At 29.6% G+C, this 20,303-nt stretch overlaps 1 protein-coding gene across 2 annotated transcripts in view; it reads left to right on the top strand.

Moving 5' to 3' along the window:
• Nucleotides 1-8,526: 8,526 nt before the first annotated feature.
• Nucleotides 8,527-20,303, top strand: part of LOC129910893 (formin-J) — a 110,014-nt gene continuing 98,237 nt past the window's right edge. For both annotated transcript variants that reach the window (XM_055988488.1, XM_055988486.1), the window contains exon 1: nucleotides 8,527-9,435. The gene's annotated coding sequence lies outside the window, so the exon portion shown is untranslated. The remainder of the gene's footprint in view (nucleotides 9,436-20,303) is intronic.

The following is a 20,303-nucleotide window of genomic DNA, read 5'->3' as shown; positions in this document are numbered from 1 at the left end:
TTAGATATTAATATAATTTTAAGAAATAAAGGCAATTCTTGTTGCTTTTGTTTAAACAAAAACATTTTTGGTGGATTTTGTTGGAGTTGATTAAGTTCGAAACAGTCAATTGTGGACAATTGTTTTTTGGTGTAGTAATAATATAAATTAATCTTTGATGGAAAAAGTGGTGAAAAGTCATAGCTTCTGTTAAGGCTCACACCAAGGTTGAACGTTCTGGACAACATCAGAAAGGCAATATCCTACAATGTTCTGATATAATCGCGACCTAGTAAATAAAGGTAGACCGAAAAACAATTTCTTGCAGCAAACATGAGAAATTATCGAAAGAGTCCCCAAACAATTATTTTACTTTCACTGGCACAAGTTCGTTATTTGCTTGTCTATCTGTGTGTGCTTCTGTTCCACTATACCTTCATCTATATAACGAGCTAGGACTTGAAAGATTGGATGGAATTGATACATATATTTTTTTTTTAATTTGTTGGGTTCGTCCTTTATAGCGAATATCTCTAATAAAAAGATTTCAAATTATTGCAATTTACTCAAAAACATCTGAAAAGATTGTGATTTAATTTGGTGTACATAATGCTCTTTATGAATTTAACAAATCTATAAGTTTTAGTTTTTTTTTTCAATCAGATAATGAAAATATTTTTTTTTTTTTTTTTGAAAACTTATACCTATTTTGATTATTTGGCGTGTACTCTGTAAAAGAGTGTTTTTCTTAAAAATTAGTTTTTAAAAAATAGGGTAAAGTGTGTAAAAGTGATAGGAACAAATTTTATATTAGAATCAGTAGATAGTGTAAATATATAAAAAATGTTAAGAAACTAAAACTCGAAACAAAGAGTTTTGAAATAAGAAACATCATATTCGATGTTTGAGAAATAATTCACTAATAACACTAGCCAACAATATTCAACTTTTTAAAATTTTCCAGAAAGATTTATAACAAAGTTAATAGATTTGGGTTCAGTAAGCTCAAAAATCATTTTGGTTTCTTTCTAGCAGCTCTAGTTTTTGAAATATGTATATATTTTCATATTGTATGTATTTTTCATATTTGGGGGAATATTCAAACTAATTTTTAAGTTTTCCTTATTTTGAGCGTTTATTAGAATTTTCCAAAAAAATTCATATTAAACTTAATATATTTGGGGTCGGTTAACCTAAAAATCACATTCATTTCTTTCTAGGAGCTCTATTTTATTAAATATTTTAGTTTTGCACATTTTGGGGGTAGTTTCTTACTAATTTTAAAGTTGTGCTTATTTTAACTGTTTGTCAACATTTTCCAGTAATTTTTTTATCGAACCTAATGCATTTGGGTTCACTAAGCCTAAAAATCACACTGGTTGCTTTCTAAGAGCTCTATTTTTTTTAGATATTTTCATTTTTCACACTTTGGGTGTAATTCCATACTACTTTTTTTAAGATTTTATCATGATATTTTTTGTGTGTTGGGCAGTGCAATCAGCATGAAAAATATTTGAAATAATTTGTATGTTATTGAAAAAAAAATAAAATAATTGGACACGTACATATCTGCCAATTTTTTAATTAGACTTAGTTGTTTGGCTTCTTTGTATAAGTATTATTATGGAGTATTATAATTCACAGTATATTCATGCTGTGAGTTTTATATAGTGTCGGTAAACATCGACCAAAATAAGGCGTCTTAGTAAGGGTACGACAGATCTAACTGATGAGCCCATTGTCGTATCTGGGCAAAACGCTTTATAAATTTTTGGAGTTGAGGTCACTTGAACTTATATTGGATAACATTAATTTAGTTCAACACTCTAAGAAATGGAACAAAAATTAACAATATACATCATTTTTATAAATTCGTCTCGATGATGTGGTTCACTATGGCGTATGAGTATTATTTTTGCTCACAAATTTTTTAACACTTTATACAAAAGTTTCGATTGCTGAAACAACCTATCGGCCTTTCTTGAAAAATGTGTGACTTTATTCAATTAAAAATCACATGAAACTGTGCTCAATGTTCATTTAAACTCGTAAATATTATCGAATCTAAGAACAAAGTGTTCCGCTAACACTTCCGGAATTTTTTTCTTGTATACAATTTTTAAACAACCATCAAAATATAGTTTTTTTTTTTCTTAAACAAAAAATCCTTTATGAATATCTGACACGACAGCACTGGTAAAGAATAGATAAATAAGTGTAATTCAAATTTGTGTTTGCACAAATAAAAAAGTTCACCAACCCTTAAATCTAAAAAATCTTATTCAGCAAATAACACACATTGTAATCAGATAATGCAGACTTTATCAAAGACAAGTTGTTGAACTGTTTTGAATCCTCTCTCAAATTTAATAATAATATCCATAACACATGAGTTTCAACTATAAAGTTATCAGATATTTGTTTACATGCAATTAAATAAATATTTCTTGAGTGAAACTCAAATTTATTAAATTGAGTTAATTTTATAAACTGAAACTGATTCTATTTTGTTCCCCGTATCAAATTGAGAGAGAGAAAAGAGGCCCACTCATTGAAAAAATGAGTGCCCACCATGTGGGACCTGTTGATTGCCTCGATGTGTGGGACGATCAACTATTTTCCATTTCTGTCGTAAAATTATACAATTAGGCGGTGTAGATAAACACAAACGAATTTTCGGGGATAAATTTATTTATACCTATCGAGTTATTAATTCATTGGCAAATAAATTTTCATTAATTGGAAAAAGTTAAATCTTAATGAATGAGAAAACTTCATAAATAAGATTGAATTGGAATTTGATAGTAAATTATAATAATAGGTATACTCTCTATTGATTGTGTTTTGTTTTGGTGTTTCATTAATTTGATAAATTTTCTACAAGACAATGAAAACTCTTATAAGTTACCTACATCAATAAATAAGAATTTTTTTTTTGAATTTGAATTAATTTAACAAATTTACAGCTAATAATGTTTAGAGCCGAAGTATAAATTATAACTTTCAAAAGCAAACGAGTATATTTTTTAGGTAAGATAACTTCTTTGTTTACTTATCTATATAATCTTAAATTTTATTAAAATAATGTATTGCATTATAAGTAGTTTTGGTTATTTTCTTTATTCTATAATTTTTTTCTATTAGTTTTTTGTCTAATCGATATTTCCATTTTCTACGAATTTGGTAAATTGATTATAGTAAATATGTTTTGTGATTTTTTGGTAAAACAAAGATTATTTTTACTATTGGAAACCAATTATTTTGTTCATGATTGCTCCTCCTGACCTGGTGAATCACATCCAAAAAATTAAAATAGATGCGTTTTCGAAATATGATTTTTTAAAGTTTTTTTTTGTCGTTGTTTTTAAATGTATATTTTCTAATGAAACTAAGCACAAATTTCTATCTAAAAAGTCACCTGAACGCCGAATAATTAGTGTTACAGAATAACTTTTCTGTCTCACCTGAAAAGCTTAAAGGGTAATAATACCTTGTATGTAGGATGTATACGATTTTTTTGATTTTAAAGGAATGGTATTAGTTTGAAACAAAAATCTTATTTTTGAAAAAAAAAGTCGGTCAAAAAAAAACTTTAATTAAATTTCAACCCAATCGGCTAAAAAATATAGAAGGTAGTTGGCCCGATGAAAAAAAAAAAGAGTTTCCGTTCATTCAGGGTTACGCTGTTTTTTTTTTCACTAAAAGAAACCAAATAAGCATATTTTATTACCTGTTAAATAATGTTTCTACATTGCTTTATATTCTGATGAAAATGACACTCGATTTCGTGCATCTTCTTCTTCTTCCTTTTTTTTTTCTCGGCGCTGTTATGATCTCGATGTCAAGGGGATCATAACCTTCCCACGTTACTGCTTCACACTAGTGATCCGCCTGTGGGGTTCGCCGGGTTGACCTCAGAAATCGGCGGCAAGCCTCCCGGTTTTGTATTGTTCCGTTTCTGAGGCCAACTGAATGCTGGTGTTTTTGCATTTGCTTGTACCAGGAGTTTTTAGGCCTACCTTTCTTTTTATTTCGTGTTGGAACGTTATATGATATTGCTTTTTTGACGGGGTTCTCAGGATCTCTCCTTTGAACATGGCAATACCAACTGAGTCGGTCGTGTTCAATTTTTTGGGAGATGGTATTTTTAACATGAAGGCTTCCTCGGATCTTCGTACTTCTAATTCTATCAAGCTTTGTTACTCCTACTGTCATGCGAAGCATCTTCATCTCAGCTGCCGTTAACTTACTCTCATACTTTTTGTACATTGTCCAACATTGTGAACCGTATGTGAGTGCTGGACGCACAACTGCGGTGTAGAGCCTTCCTTTCAGCTTAGGGGGCATTTTTCGATCACAGAAGATAGCAGAATTTTCCCGCCACTTCATCCACCCTACGCTTACGCGATGATTGATATCGTCATCACAAGTACCTTCGTTATTTATCATAGACCCCAGATATTTAAACTTTTCACACTTGGGAAGCACTACACCATTCAAATAAATGTCAGGAATAGGCCTGTGTGGATCAGAAAATGGGCAGCATAGGTATTCTGTCTTTTTCGCGCTTATGCGGTACCCACTACCTTCTAGAACATCCACCCATACATCAAGTGCTCGTTGCAGGGATATCGGGTCTTCACTTATGATGGCTCCATCGTTTCGATTTCGTGCATACAATATGTTTATAGCCCCTAAAGCCCAATGAATAAAAAAGTTTTTGAAAAAAAAATTAGCTCAAAAAGAAATTCAGAATCTTTGCAATCTTCGAAATTTTTGTACAAAACTAGGTCTGTTTAATGAATCTGATCCGCACAGAAAAGATCCGAAAAGTACAAGTTTTTGTGTTTCATGAAAAAAAAAACTCGCCCCAAATTGTTCTAAAATCTGTCATGATATGGTTCCTGAATTTTTTTAGCACATAAAAGTTCAAGTTTTTCTGCTCCTACTTTTGGGTTAGAGCAAGTAAGTGAAAAGTGTCAAATATCAGCTGTTTGTTTCATTGTAATAAAAATAAGAGAAAATAAGATTTTAAAAAGTGAATTTCTTGAAAGATTTTGTTTAATAACAAAAAAAATTACGGGAATATTAAAAGTGCTGGTAAATCATTTATTTAAGTACCTAAATAAATTTTAATTTTTGAAATTAAAACTTTGAAACTGATATAGACAACTGTCAATCTTGTTAAATACGAAGTTGAACTTTACTGTTCTTTCTTGTTCTGACAGTATTTACAAATTGTGCTGCCCTGATCTGTTCTATGCTAGTTTTTATCATTAAACAGACCTATTATTGGATAAATTATAAATATATGAACAAAAAAAAAAATCAAAATAATTAATCAATCCTTTTTCAAAAACTTGATTTTCCAAAAAATAAATTGAATCTTTTTGAAAATTCTAAAAATGTTTTTTCCAATATTTTGATTTTATGGTTAGTTAAATGCTTCCGTTGAAAATTTTCGTTGATATATACTGGGGCTACATCAACGTTTCCAATAGTTTAGAAATAAATAAAATACATGACTGAGTCGTATGAATTTGCTCTTGCATATTAAAGTACCTCTTTATTTTGTTGTACCTACTAGGCTTGTGTAGTTCGCGAACGAACTAGTTCAATGAACTAGTTCATCTTGGTGAACTAGTGAACTTAGTTCACTTACTAAGTTCAATTTAGTTCGCGAATAGCGAAAAAGGTTTGTTTCAACAAACTAAACAGCAACCTAAAGCAGTCGTAATATGACATTACAAAATAGCTTGCGCTCACCTTATATTATCATTTTTTTTATATATATTTTTTGGGTGAATGGAAGTCCCATCTGTATAGGGAATTTTCAAATTTGGTCCTGGTCTATTTGTCTTATACGACGACAGCGCCCTTTTAACCCGACAGACGTTTAAAGAAGGGGGGTGCAGAAACCAAAGTGCATATGAAATTGCATCCAATTCTTTGTTGAGCGAAATCAGTTCTTCTGCTGTACCTCAAGATTTAGATGTAAAACATCTTCTTCAAGCACCCCTTACTCTTATTTCTGAGCAAGAACAAAAAACAAGTAGCATCTTGGTCCTTGCATTACTATAATTTCCATTTAATGAAAGCAAAACGTACTTCTTCTAGACTTTTGTCAGGAACCAGAAAGCTCGACAAGTATATGAACGAAATTAAGAATTTTTATAGAAAATAAAATATTTACATATCTGTTATTTTTAGGTTGTATTTGTTTTATTATGTAGAATGCGTTAATTTAACATAAATTTGGATATAGTTTTTACAAACTAATTTTGTTTTTTAATTCTAACAAAACCGGAGTGATTAAAATAAATTGAACTAAAATGAACTAGTTCAGAACTAGTTCATTAGTGTGATTTGAACTAAAGTGATCGATCACTCAAATGAACTAAAGTGCCCAACTCTAGTACCTACTACTTGTAATGTAGATTTTTGGTTCCATAGTTCCAAGAAAATTTTTGTATATTCCAGTTTTTGTTTCAATTCTTTTTTTAAAATAAACCAAAATGTTTTTTTTTTTGGCGACAAGTTTTGAACAAGTTTTGTTGACGTGAAAGATCATATTATATCAATTTAAGCAAAAAATGACAACGACATTTTCAGTTAACTTTGAAAAGTTTAATTTTAATCTAAACCGTTGACCCATTTTTGAGAAAATTGCAATTTCTCGCAAATTTTGTATGTGAGATACACGTTCCAGGCGAATTAAAAAAAAAGAAACAAACTTTCAAAATTCATGAAAATCATCTGAAGCAAATTTAAGAAAATCTATCCATCCGTTAAGGTGGTAGAAATTTGTATAGATGGACGTTTAGACGCACAGCCGGCCAAACGTGAAGACTTACAGACTGACGCACGTAGGAGTATTGTCATCAAAAACCTGGCCATAATTATTTTTCGTGGTTTTTGTTATTATTTCTGTTTAAAATGAGCATTCCTACAAGAAAATACAATATAAACATAGTTTTTGTTATTTTTATTTTTTTACCAAAAACTAAAAAAAATGATTAATGGCCTGTACTCCGCCTGTCGACATTATTTTTCTCAAAATTTTTTCCTCATCCCTAATACGCAATTCTCAGTTTCTTTTCTCTCTTCCCCAACCTTAATTAAGATCACCCAAAATAAAATACACTAATAACATCAGTAAATTTAATTTGAAAATAAAAAACGTTGCATAAAGTAAGGAGTATTTTCTATCAGAAAGTGAAAAACTAATTGACCCTCGATTCTCTAAAGAGCACCTAAGAGCACCCAATTTTTGTTGCATTCTGTTAAAGAATATATAAACCAACTCATAAATTTCAATTCATAGCAGAATAACGGGGTATACTAAAACAAAATCATTTAAGTTAAAAAATAACTTACCAAAAATATCAAGTTTTTAAATACTAGTTCTAAGCCCGAATTAAAATAGAAAAAACCATCTAACATTTTCAAAACTTTATTAATACCGTTAATAAATAACTGAAGAAGAATTCTCCATTTAATTTTTTTTTAGATTTCTATTACAACACTTCGATATCGCATATAGAATAACACTTACCAAAATACTTCGAATTCAAATAAAATTGAGGTAGATGTAACAGTTAACTTTGAACTCATTTTTTAATAAGACACGATCGAAAAACAAAAAAATGAGTGCAGCATATTGACACATGTTTATTTTGCACCCACTTTGCCAAACTTTTTGGTGTCAATTTTGATTTGCAGAAAATCGACTTATGACCAGGTTTTTACTGCAAATACTCTTATGTGCGACGGCAAAGTTTTCCGTTTTAGAGCATACAAACCTGTACTTTTTGAATCTGCTCTTAGAAAAGACAAAGCTATTATTGCAGAACCCACTTTTTTGGATGTCCCCCTCATCGTCATTCGTCATGTCATGTGTGATTGGATTGTTCTCTGAAGTCCAATTTATATTTTTAATTATCCTAACCTTGCCTTATAGTACCTACATATGTACATCGCGATTAAAAACAAAACTTATGTTCTGACATACATTTCCTTAAATCATAAAAAGAATTATAGCCATTAAATAATTATACTTGATTTTATCTTGAAATATGAATGAAAACAACCACATATAGACAAAAACAAAATAAAAAATGATCTACATTTTAAAGGTAAATCGATTAATTCGCATTTTATTTGAATCTTGATTATATTACAAGTTTTTTTAACATCAACTCTTCATTTCTTATTTTTAAACTTGTGCTTCGCCCACTTCTCCGACAAATTCAGTTAATTTGCTATCTCTCCATTCTCATTTATTAATGATTTTGTTTTACTTACTGTTAATTTTTACGATCCATTTCCATATAGTGAAATTGAAATTCATTAACATCACTCATAAAAACTGCATTTTGTATCTTTGAGATACAAGAGTGACTCACTAGATGTAAAGGAACAACTCGGAATATCTTTTTTGTGAGTAAAGTTTCATTGAATAAAAATATCATAAAACTCGTTATAAAACTCCTCCGACTTAAATTCACTCAGTTTACCAAGCAAACAGTAGTATTGTGGTGGTGTGGGCACAACGAAGAACGCAACCGACAGCAGTGATAGATACTTTACTTTATCGAGTTGTTTTCATCTTGTATCTATCTATCTACTCGATGTCTCTATATTCAACTCAGACTTTTCGAACAAAGTTTTACGCGTGAAACAATCTGCGACATCAGAAACATCGTTACTTTACGCTAACCTAAAAGCTAGTTAGTTACTCGCGAGCGGTTCGATTGCGCGTTTGCGCCATGGCTTTTTCTATCTTTCATACGATTATACCCTTGGATGTTGTATGATCTCTTTTTTGCGTTCAACCATCATCTATCGATCTGTTTTTCTATCTAATTTTTTTTTTGTTTGTGGTGGGTGTTAAAGTAACAAAAAAATTTATTGGCAATCTTTAAATCCCATTTTTATCGAACACAAATTTTTAATTTTACTAAAATTTTTAATTAACGAATTTAATATATATCGACGATGGTCTTTTTTTTGTGTGAAACGAAAGTGAATAAATAATAAATTTTACCTTGATGCAAATGAAAATCGAAAATTCAATTCGAGTTATTCAAATGTGAAACAAAAATAAATGCAAATGATCGTTAATTTGAAAAATATACAAGGGAAAAAAAAAAGTTTTAAATATTTTTAATGAAAAATATTTAACAAAGAATTAAATTGCAAGGAAAAATCTTTGTTTTTTTTTCGCGTTTGTCTAATGAAAATTTGTCCCACACTCCAAAGATAGTGTTTTTATTATTTCTTCTGTTGAAGTATCTATTGATGATTAATACTCTCTTGTGTGTTAAAGTGACACCTTACTTACTTGGATGCATAGTTTGAAAAAAAAATATTAATAATACAAAAATAAAAAAAACAGAGATACATATATTTTTTATAACCCAGCCCACCTGTTGATTCTTATATTCTGCACATAAGGTATGAAGTACAAACGTAATATTATTATTACTCATATAAAGATACACTTTGCATGCAACATTTTAAAGTTAGTTCTTTGAGACTTGAGAATAGATATTAGATACCTACATGAGATGTATTTAACACCTTAAAGTACATTATTTTTTTTTTTTTTTTATTTTAAAAAATTGTGAAATTTAAAAAGATTTTCTTTGACACTGAATAGAAAAAAAAATAAAATTATACAATTTCTCCTGTTTTTGTATATCAGAACATGAATCAGAAGTACTTGCATTGATGCAATCATTGAGTAAACAATAAAAAATATTATAATGTTTGTGAGATTTTCATCAAGTTAATGACAATTATGAGAAACAATACAATTAATAAAGGGTGTTTTTTTTATATGGGTGTTAGAACTGTAAATACCAATATCATAAATGGAATGAACTTAAGTTATTGAGTTATTGGTCTATTTCCCCCGTTAACAACATGCTGTTTTTTTTACCAGCTAGAAATCTATTACCCTGCTCAACGCACAAAAATTTTCAAGACCATTGTTTATCATTTTTTATTAAATTTGGGGTGCTGATTCCGAAAACAACATTAGTTTTTCTCTAGCAGCTCTAGTTTTTAAATTATTCATACATGAAAAAATTAAAATAATTTTTTTTGTATTTTTATTTTACTTATTGAACCGAAATACATTAAATTCAATATAAATTTTTCCAGCTAAACTTAAAAAACACTTGTAATAATAAAATCTAAAAAAAAAAAATAGTATAAAATTACCCCCAAAATGTGAATAATTAAAATATCTAGAAAAAAATAGAGCTCCTAGAAAGCAACCAGTGTGATTTTTAGGCTTAGTGAACCCAAATGCATTAGGTTCGATAAATTTTTTTGGAAAATGTTAACAAACTGTTAAAATAAACATAACTTTAAAATTAGTACGAAATTACCCCCAAAATGTGTAAAACTCATAGATTTAAAAAAATAGAGCTTCTAGAAATAATTGAATGTGATTTTTGGGTTAACTGACCCCAAATACATTAAGTTGAATATAATTTTTTCTGGAAAATTTTAATAAACGCTGAAAATAAGGAAAACTTAAAAATTAGTATGAATATTCCCCTAAATATGAAAAATTAAATATTTCAAAAACTAGAGCTGCTAGAAAGAAACCAATATGTTTTTTGAGCTATAAGATTTGATATAAATCTTTCTGGAAAATTTTAAAAAGTTGAAAATTGTTGGCTAGATAAAATCAAGATATTTTGATGAATGGTTTTTGAAAAAAAATTATTGGTAGACAAGGGCCGAAGTCTTAAAAAATCAAAAACTCGGTTATTTGAATTTTTCACTTAAATTTTGAGGTTATGTTTTTATTTTTAGCACAAAAATTGTAGATCTTTTTACTACAAACAACTTTGGCATACAGCTGTTAGTTTTGCCGGAAATCGAGAAATACCATTTTTTACTATTTAAAACCCAACCACTTCCCGAACTCGGCTCGTCCGTAATTTATTTCTCCTTCCATTTTTATCATATTCACCTCCTTTTCCAATTGGTTTCATCCTACTGTTATTTTTTTTTTAGTTTCAAAAATTTATCGACTCTGGTCTTTGGGAAGATATTTTGTTTTCAAAATTCTATGTGGCTAAAATTCTATATTTCAATTAAAAACTCTAATCTAATATCCTGTTTTACATTTCAAAATTTCGGGGTTTGGATCTAAATTCTTTTTACAAAGTTGTGCTATCAAAATTCTGGTTTAAAAAATTCTTCTTTAAAAATACTGCTTGTTTAACTATTTTTTTTTTTTTTTTAATTTTGCTTCTTTAAATTTTGGTTAGAAACAGCATAATGATAATAAAAAAAAAACAAACAGAAAAAGAAATTTTTTTTAATATTTGCTGGCACAGTTTTGGCAAGCAGAATAGAATAAAAACAGAGGTTTGAAAAGAAGAATTTTGAAAAGCTAATTTTTGCATTGCGAAATTCTGTAATTGGTTATAAAGAAAAATTACTTTTTATAGTAGTTATGTGCTTTTTCGACTATCAAAACAAAATAATTGAAAAAAAAAATGTGTTACAAATAACTCAGCAAAATGACCTACTCAAAGAAACTTTTCGTTTTCATTCGTTAATAGATTTTAAAGATACCTTTCATTGATGTTTCATTGAAACCTTTGGAGGAAATTTTTTTCAAATTCATTTTTTCGGCAAGAGGTACCCTTATGTTTTTTTCGAAAATCTGAAAAAAGTGGTTGTCACTTTTGTATCAAAATGGATGGGCTTGTTCGCTACGAACTAATTTCTTCAAACTTAAACTTGTTTTGTTTCGAGACTTGGGTCTGAAGATATCTGCTTCCAAATATTTTAAAAAATCTATTGCAAATAACTCAGCAACAGACCCTCAAAAAAAATTTTGATTTTCAACAATTTCTTTTGATGTCTCATTCGAAAAATTTGGAAGGAATTTTTTTAAATGCATCTTTTTGGCAAGGATTTTTTTTTTCGAAAACCAAAAAAAAAAAAAATAAATTTGTAATTTTTGTTTACCTAAATGCATTTGCCTGTTCACTTTGAACTCATATCTCTAAACCAAAACTTGTTCGTTGTGACTTTAATCCGCTGATATCTGCTTCCGAATGTAAGGAAAAAATATATTTGAATTTTTTTTTCTTGAAAATCTGAAAAAAATAAGCTTATAATTTTTGTTTACCGAATGCATAGGCATGTTGATTATATGAACTCATATATTCAATTAAAAACTGATTTAAAAACTTTGATCAAAAGATATCATCTTCTTAATGCAACAAAAAAAAAATGTTTGGTTAGAAATATCCCAGGAAAGGAAGGAAACAGACCTCCAAGGAACTTTTTGTTTTCAATTATGAATAGAGCTTAAACAAATCTTTCTTTTGATAAATTACTTGATTTGATTAAGAAAAAAAAAATATGTTAGCCCCGGGGCCGCAGCCGCATTTGTATTCTGATTAACAATAAATTATATGCGACTAAAAATCGCAAGTTTATGGATGCACTGTTTTAATTTATAGCGACAAAGGCTTTAAATACCTTGCACAGAAAAAAACACATTAAGAACCTTAATATAATCAGAAAAAAACCCGAAAACTGAACTCTGTTATACCTTCCTCTAAAACTTAGACCTCTAATCTTAAGAATCCTTTAAAATTTCAAGAAAAAAAGCATAAAAAGGTACAATTTTGTCTGCCTTCAGCATAAACATTAAATCACTCCAAATTAATCACAAAGTCAGAAAGTGATGCAACCGCTAAGAAGAAGAACCCCAAAATTATATAGCCCAAATGTCTAGACATCATCTTTGAAGGTACTAAATCAGTTTGGCTTCTAAAAACAATAAAATAAAAATCAAAGCCTAGAACTTCGAACGGTTTATGACCGCTTAACCGGCACGTTCATAATATCATCGTAATTTATATATCTTTTCGGTTTTGTTCTTTTTTTTTTTTCTTTAATCGGAATGTCTGGTCTGCTCTGCAAATTTCAGCTATCCACTCTTTAATTCAAGAAGATTTATTCAGAATGGTCTTTTGAGGAAGACCCCTTCCAAAAATTCTTAGAATTTTGTGTCGTTTAACCTTCAGTCGATCAAATTTATTTCAACATTGTTTTTGCCGCATCCTCACATTAATAAAATTATTTATTGCGAATTTTTGTTTCATCAGTTCGGTAGAATTGGCATCAATAGGCTTTATATTCTTTGGCAGCTGCTCACGAGCTCAGTTTAGCTTTTATGCTAATTGCTTGCTATCCAAAAACAAAATTATCAATCGAATATTTTGGGATTATTATTGGTGGATTTCATTTACATTTTTGATTTTGCATCCAATTTTAGAAGAATAGTTTTTTCTTAAATTTTTTTTAGAAGGGTTGGATAAGATAGTCCATAATACATTTCAACATCTATAATTCTAGCAATTGGATAACTGCCTCCATTTGTGACTGATCTTCAATGAATCATCAATTTAAATTGACGGCATGTGCTCTTAAACAAAAACAATTGAATTCACCCTATATTCAAGTGTCAAAAACCGCCATAATGAGGTTCATCGAATTAATTCAATTCTAGGGCAGAAATTGTTCTTAAGTTGAAAAGACAAAATGAAAATAATATATCAATAGTTTCACAAAACTTGGAGAAATATTTAAGAAGTGGTTTTTTCTATTCTTTCTTTCTTGCAGGTAGCGTTATATTTGGGCCTTAATATTTAAGAAATATGAGTTTCCCAAACGCAACGTCAATTACTTTAAATTTAATATTTTTTTGAAACACCCATATGGCAACATTGTCATTATTTGTCTACAAATTTGGATCAATTAATTTTCAATTGCAATTTTCATTAGAAGTGTGTGTATAATAGTTTGCACTTTTTTTACCTACTCAACACAATTTTAGGTCTATCCGTCCTTGACGGATAACACTCTTTTCTCTATGCTCTATTTGACGCTATAAGTGTTAATGCACTAGATTATGTCGACTGAAGTTTTTGTTTTATGTAGCACATTGCTATAATGATGGGTACTTGAGATTGGGTACATTGTATTGTTATGACACGCCAGTCGCCAATCATACTGCAATTTATTGATAACCCCGATGGTCAGATAAAACAATAATAAAAAAATATTATTATTATTATTATCAACGATAACAATAGATCAAATAGATCGATGATTTATCTAATTGTTTGTTCTTTTTACAACTAAAGGGTGTTTTGTTTTTGGTCATGGAATTTAAATACTTCTAAAAAATTGTGTAAATCCTTCAAATGTATTTTTTATAAATTGAAATAAAATTTAAGATCTACAAACAATTTTTGATAAATAATATAGAATAACAAAAGACCATCAATTACATTCTGTTTGAATCATTCTAATGCTTTTATATTTGCTTAACTTGATGTAAAAATGACATCACCTTATGCATTTCAATGAATGCAAAATTTAGATGCATGCGCATAAATAACAAAAACTGTTTTTTTCAATTCCAAATTGAACGACTGCAAGTGGTTTCTATTGTTGGACTTTAATTTCTTAAGGAGTTCAGTTTCGATATGTTTCCTGTTACGGTTTTTAACATTCAAAAGAGCAATCATTTGACATGCACTTCCAAGGAGGAAACATTGAATGACACTAACTTTTATTTGTATAAATATTTTTATTATGAGGTGCTCAAGGAATTGTAGCTGGATTTAATAAAAATTACTATTATGCCAAATACCTACCTATATTAAATAAAAAAAACCCTTCAACATTTAGGAAAAAAACACTGGTCTGCAAGGAAATCCTCCTTTAAATAAAACTATACTTTTCTAAAGGTTTGTATGCTGATTCCAAATCCGAAGTCAGAATTGACCTAGCACGTCACGTTTTTAAAATATTCCCGTTAGAAAATCTCAAAAACCCATTTTTTTTGCTGTTTTCGAAGAAATATTTTGGCATAATGTAATCTTTTTCAATTGAAATTGATACGGTTTATGAAAGAACTTATTTTTTTCTTTCAAATTCAATTTCAATCATCTCAATATCTCTTTTCTTCTCCGAGATATCTTAATTGAAGTAAGTTTAGAAGGTTTGGCATATCTTACCATGAAGAAACTGATCTCTAAAAACTAATATATTTTTCTCCCTAGAACAAAAGTATATTTTTCTAATGGACTTTAGTGTGCTGATTTTGAATCCGAGCTCAAAAAATTTCGCCCAGCTTTGGTTTTTGAGATATAGTAGTTTTTTTGAGATTTTCTAAAAAAAACTTGATTTTGTGATACTTTAATGCGAATATCTTAAAATCCTGACGTAATAGAATTTTTTTTACTTCGGATTCTAACTCAGCATATCAAAAACTATAAGAAAAGTGTACTATTGTTTCTAGGAGAAACAAATCTGAAGCTTTACAAGGCAGTTTATCGAATAGTTTATTAAAAATAAGATATTAAATAGAAAAATAGTATATAAAATTACAAAAAACGTAAAAATTTTGCTTAATGTTTTTATTTTGGTTTTCTTTACATATTTGACTTTTTAAATATAATGGGTATTGATATTTTACATTTTCCTTAATTAAGGTGCTTTTGTTCATGTAGGATTTACTAAAAAGTGAAGGATTTCGAAATGTCTGCTTTTATTGTAAATCAGTATTTTAAAAAATGAGTAAACATGAATGTAAAAGAACACATTTGGTGTCGATAGGTCATATAATGAAGAATAAGTCATCCAAATTTGAGCTCAATGCGACAAATAGTCTAAATTATATACAAGTTCAAATGAATCTAAAAGAGGGATTTTTTAGAAACTACTCACATTTTTCAAAAATCATTTTTACAAAAATGGTACCTGATAGAATTTTTCTGATACCAGATTTAGATTCAGAAAAGTCTAATCTTTCATAATATCAAAAAATTATTTGAAGGAGAAAAAAAAGTTAAATTTTGCAGACCAGTGAAATTGTAAGGTATTATCTTAGCATTAGGGTTATAATATGCAACGTTTTCTAGAAATTATTAAATTAGTGTATCTTTTCACTATGCGTTACTAAATTTCAGGCAAAAAAATGTTCGTTCAGACGAAATTTACTCTTAACTATTCATAAGAGTCACATACAAATTTCACGTCGTCGCAAATCGCAATGAGTTGAAAATTTTGTTGTATAGCTACAGTTTTTACTCTAGCCATTTGACTGTTTCACCAAAATAGTTTTCGGATGAAAAAATGTGAAATTAACTTTTTGTATGGAAAGAGAAAGCATCACATTTGTACCAGAAATATTTTTGATGCTAGTTTTTAAGGCGTTAATGAACTCAGCCCTTGTTTCGACGACCAGAATTGGTTCAGCTGTAATTCAATTTCTTTAATTTCCAACCAATAAAATTTTAATAAGTTCAACACATCAAAGGTTGTCAAAGCAGGGTACATAATAAACTTAAGCATCTCCAATAACTCTTTAAATTATGAAAACCGTAGGTACCACAAATGGTTATGTATTTCAGTACATAAAATGGGACTTAACTTACTTATACCTCTTTTTTAGTGATGCAGTAGGTAAAACATTACGTGAAGTGCCCCAATCATTAGTAGGTACAATAATTTACAGTTTATTTAACTTTTCGAATCAACATAATCTTCATCTTCGTCTTTCATTAATCCCGTGCTGTTTTAATGATCTCGATGGCGAAAGGATCATAACTCTTTCACGTATCTGCTTCACACTGTGTGTTTAAATATTTTTTCACATTTTTTTAATCAAGTTTCAGGTTAAATAAGAAAGATTAGTAATTTTTGCGATTTTTTATCTTTATCTGTATCTGGCTTAATAATGCAAGGTCTTCAATATAATTATTGTACTCCTGTTTCGAAGGAATGTATTTTTAATAGATTTTGAGAAAGGAGGGATTGATATTTGAAGCATTAGATTCTATACGTTTTACCATTGGTTATTACTGTCAGAGTCAAGTGAATTTAATATTCATTCATTGCCTCTGAAGATCCAAACCAGATAAACAAATATATGAATCCATTAAAAGGAGAATTATATAATCCGAATTTTGTGAATTTCAGATTTGAAACCTTTCAATACCATTCACAATTTTTTGTAAGATTTTCCATCAGAACATCCATTGGATCATTATTACTACTGCCTTACTGCTTATCCTAACAAAAATTCCATTCTTTGATCTATTTCATTAGCTTATGTTGGTAGTTACACCGAAAAAGTTGAGACATAAATCACACCGAAAAGTGACTATGATGTCTTCATAGTCTTCAGAAAAAGATAGTTTTGGTTGCTTTTCAAATGCAACGCAGTAGGCGCTGCGCTGGTATAGTTACTAAGATTTAATTGAATGTTCATTAGATCAAAACAACTTATTTGAAGTTATTTAGGTCCATTTTCTTCACTCGGAGTAGAACAAAACTTGAGAATTTTTATACTAAAAATTCTCAAGTTATGTTCAACTCCGAGTGAAGAAAATGGACCTTAAAGTTCGTGTTAAAGTTTCAAAGTGAATATCAATAAACATTTGCGTTTACATCTCGATAGGTAGGTATATTCCCTTTGTTTCTTGGTTAAAACTTACAGGTTATTATACATTCAACAGGTTATACATCTATTACTATATCAATCCAGATTTATTGTATCTTACCACTTTACTTACTACGTAAAACTACGTAAAACTGGCTAAACTTAATCTTACCAATTGATTAGTTGCGGTTAAGACCTTCAATTTACTTTTGTTCGTTCCTTAGAAAAACCTCAAAAAAATCATTTCGAAAGAAAAATAATTACATACACTTGTATACAATGTGTAGGAGTTTAACCTCAGATTTATCAAAAAGATCTTCAGCAAACACAAGACAAGAACAGAAAAAAAAAATAAAAAAAAAAATAGAATGCAAATAATATTGTATTGTATTTTTTCAGAACATTGTCAAGAGAATAGTACCTAAGTTAAAAAAGCAAAATAATAATAAAACAACAATAACAAAGAAATTAGTTCTTTCAGTAGGTGTAAACGTGGATTTCAAATGCCCCCGCATTTTACTTGGGCGGTTTTAGTTTTTTTTTTTTTTTCTTTTTAACAAATGGACGTTGTCGTCGTCTACCTGATGATCATCAAACAGCAATAAATCAGTCAATTTAAATTCAATCAAGACTGATGAGGGGATTGATAGAGCAACTTAGCCATACTAATGCAAGTAATTTATTTTTAACAAACAAAAACAAAAAAAAATGTTTCTAATTGTTTCTCGAATTGGTAAGGGAACATTTTCCGCGATATATGGATTCTTCATCTTCGTATCGAAAAAAAGATAACGATGAAAGTAAATACATTTTTTTTTTGTGGTTTTATACCAAATTGAGTTTAAGATTATTAATTATTTTGTTTGAGATACATTTTGCAGAAGAAAATTATTTATTTGTTGAATGAAGTCAATGAATTTAATGGAAACCCACGTTTTTTTTTTCATTTTAAAAAACCGGCATGACTAAGAGATGGTTGGTTGTTTGTTGTTGTTGTAGATAAAAATATAGATGTTAAATGGTTATAGGACGGTAGCTTAGTACACTGCCGCTCATCTGAATAGGTTCACATTTTAGTTCATCTTACTTTTAGCCTGTCTTGGTATTTAATGCAATGGCACATCTTTTTTATATATGTAACGAGAGAACATCTTTATGCGCTTAGTTTAGGAGAAAAAAAATTGTCTTGGGGCCTACCGTTCTTCTCACACGGTAGCTAGACCAAATCTAGTCAAAAAATCAAGCATATTTTTTGGCTCATCTGAATAGGTTCAAAAGCAAAAAATGTTAATAAATGATGAGTTGCATGGGTCTGTTTGACTCAAAATTGTGTCTGTAAATAAATCTGATTGTGTATAACCTGTAAGGATGAAAACGGGTAGTGAAAAAATCTTTAGGCGCGGAAAAAATGGGGAAAATAAAAGAAGTCTTTGAATCAGCCCGAAACCAACGATGCATTTGGACAAAAACAAACGCAAGTTAAAATTTAGTAAGCAGTTATTTGCGCAATATCCAAGGGTATAGAAACAACATTAAAAGTCGATGCAACGTAGTCACAACATGGCCCGATAGATGTGCAATGATCACAACAGCATGACTTTGCGCTAAAAATTAAGCCGAAAACCGGTATAAAATGCAGTTTAACGACGGCAAAACGGGTTGTCAGAAGTGGGAAACATTTAAGAAGAACAATACTTCGCAAAAATTACCACTTTACAAACCATGAAAAGAAACTCGCCTACAATAAAAAAAAAAAAAAAAATATGTCGTGAAAGTCGAATTTGCAACCGGTGATTTTTCAAAAAAAAAAATTAATTTGGTGGGCGCTGAGGGGTAAATTCCTATTTTTATGACCTTCGTAGAGAGAAGCATTATTTTAATGTGTTTAGATAACTGTGAAGGCAGTGTCATTAAGTGCAAAGCTATTTCCTTCTACAAAATTTTCGATCTGCAATTTGTAACACAGTTTTTTTTTTACTATTGTCGGCGAGTTTCTTTCCGTGGTTTGTAAAGTGGTAATTTTTGCGAAGTATTGTTCTTCTTAAATGTTTCCCACTTCTGACAACCCGTTTTGCCGTCGTTAAACTGCATTTTATACCGGTTTTCGGCTTAATTTTTAGCGCAAAGTCATGCTGTTGTGATCATTGCACATCTATCGGGCCATGTTGTGACTACGTTGCATCGACTTTTAATGTTGTTTCTATACCCTTGGATATTGCGCAAATAACTGCTTACTAAATTTTAACTTGCGTTTGTTTTTGTCCAAATGCATCGTTGGTTTCGGGCTGATTCAAAGACTTCTTTTATTTTCCCCATTTTTTCCGCGCCTAAAGATTTTTTCACTACCCGTTTTCATCCTTACAGGTTATACACAATCAGATTTATTTACAGACACAATTTTGAGTCAAACAGACCCATGCAACTCATCATTTATTAACATTTTTTGCTTTTGAACCTATTCAGATGAGCCAAAAAATATGCTTGATTTTTTGACTAGATTTGGTCTAGCTACCGTGTGAGAAGAACGGTAGGCCCCAAGACAATTTTTTTTCTCCTAAACTAAGCGCATAAAGATGTTCTCTCGTTACATATATAAAAAAGATGTGCCATTGCATTAAATACCAAGACAGGCTAAAAGTAAGATGAACTAAAATGTGAACCTATTCAGATGAGCGGCAGTGTATTATAGTCAAGTTAAGCATTTCCGGTTATAGATTTAATTCGAAAATAGAACGTGACAGAGTGACGAATTGGATGTTGCTATTTGAACCTTTTCTGACATTTTTATTTATTGAATGTAGTTTATTTATAGTTTGATAACAAA

Source organism: Episyrphus balteatus, chromosome 2 (assembly GCF_945859705.1).
Source record: "Episyrphus balteatus chromosome 2, idEpiBalt1.1, whole genome shotgun sequence".
In the NCBI taxonomy this organism is placed as follows: domain Eukaryota; kingdom Metazoa; phylum Arthropoda; class Insecta; order Diptera; family Syrphidae; genus Episyrphus; species Episyrphus balteatus.
This window is presented reverse-complemented; position numbering and strand designations above follow the sequence as displayed.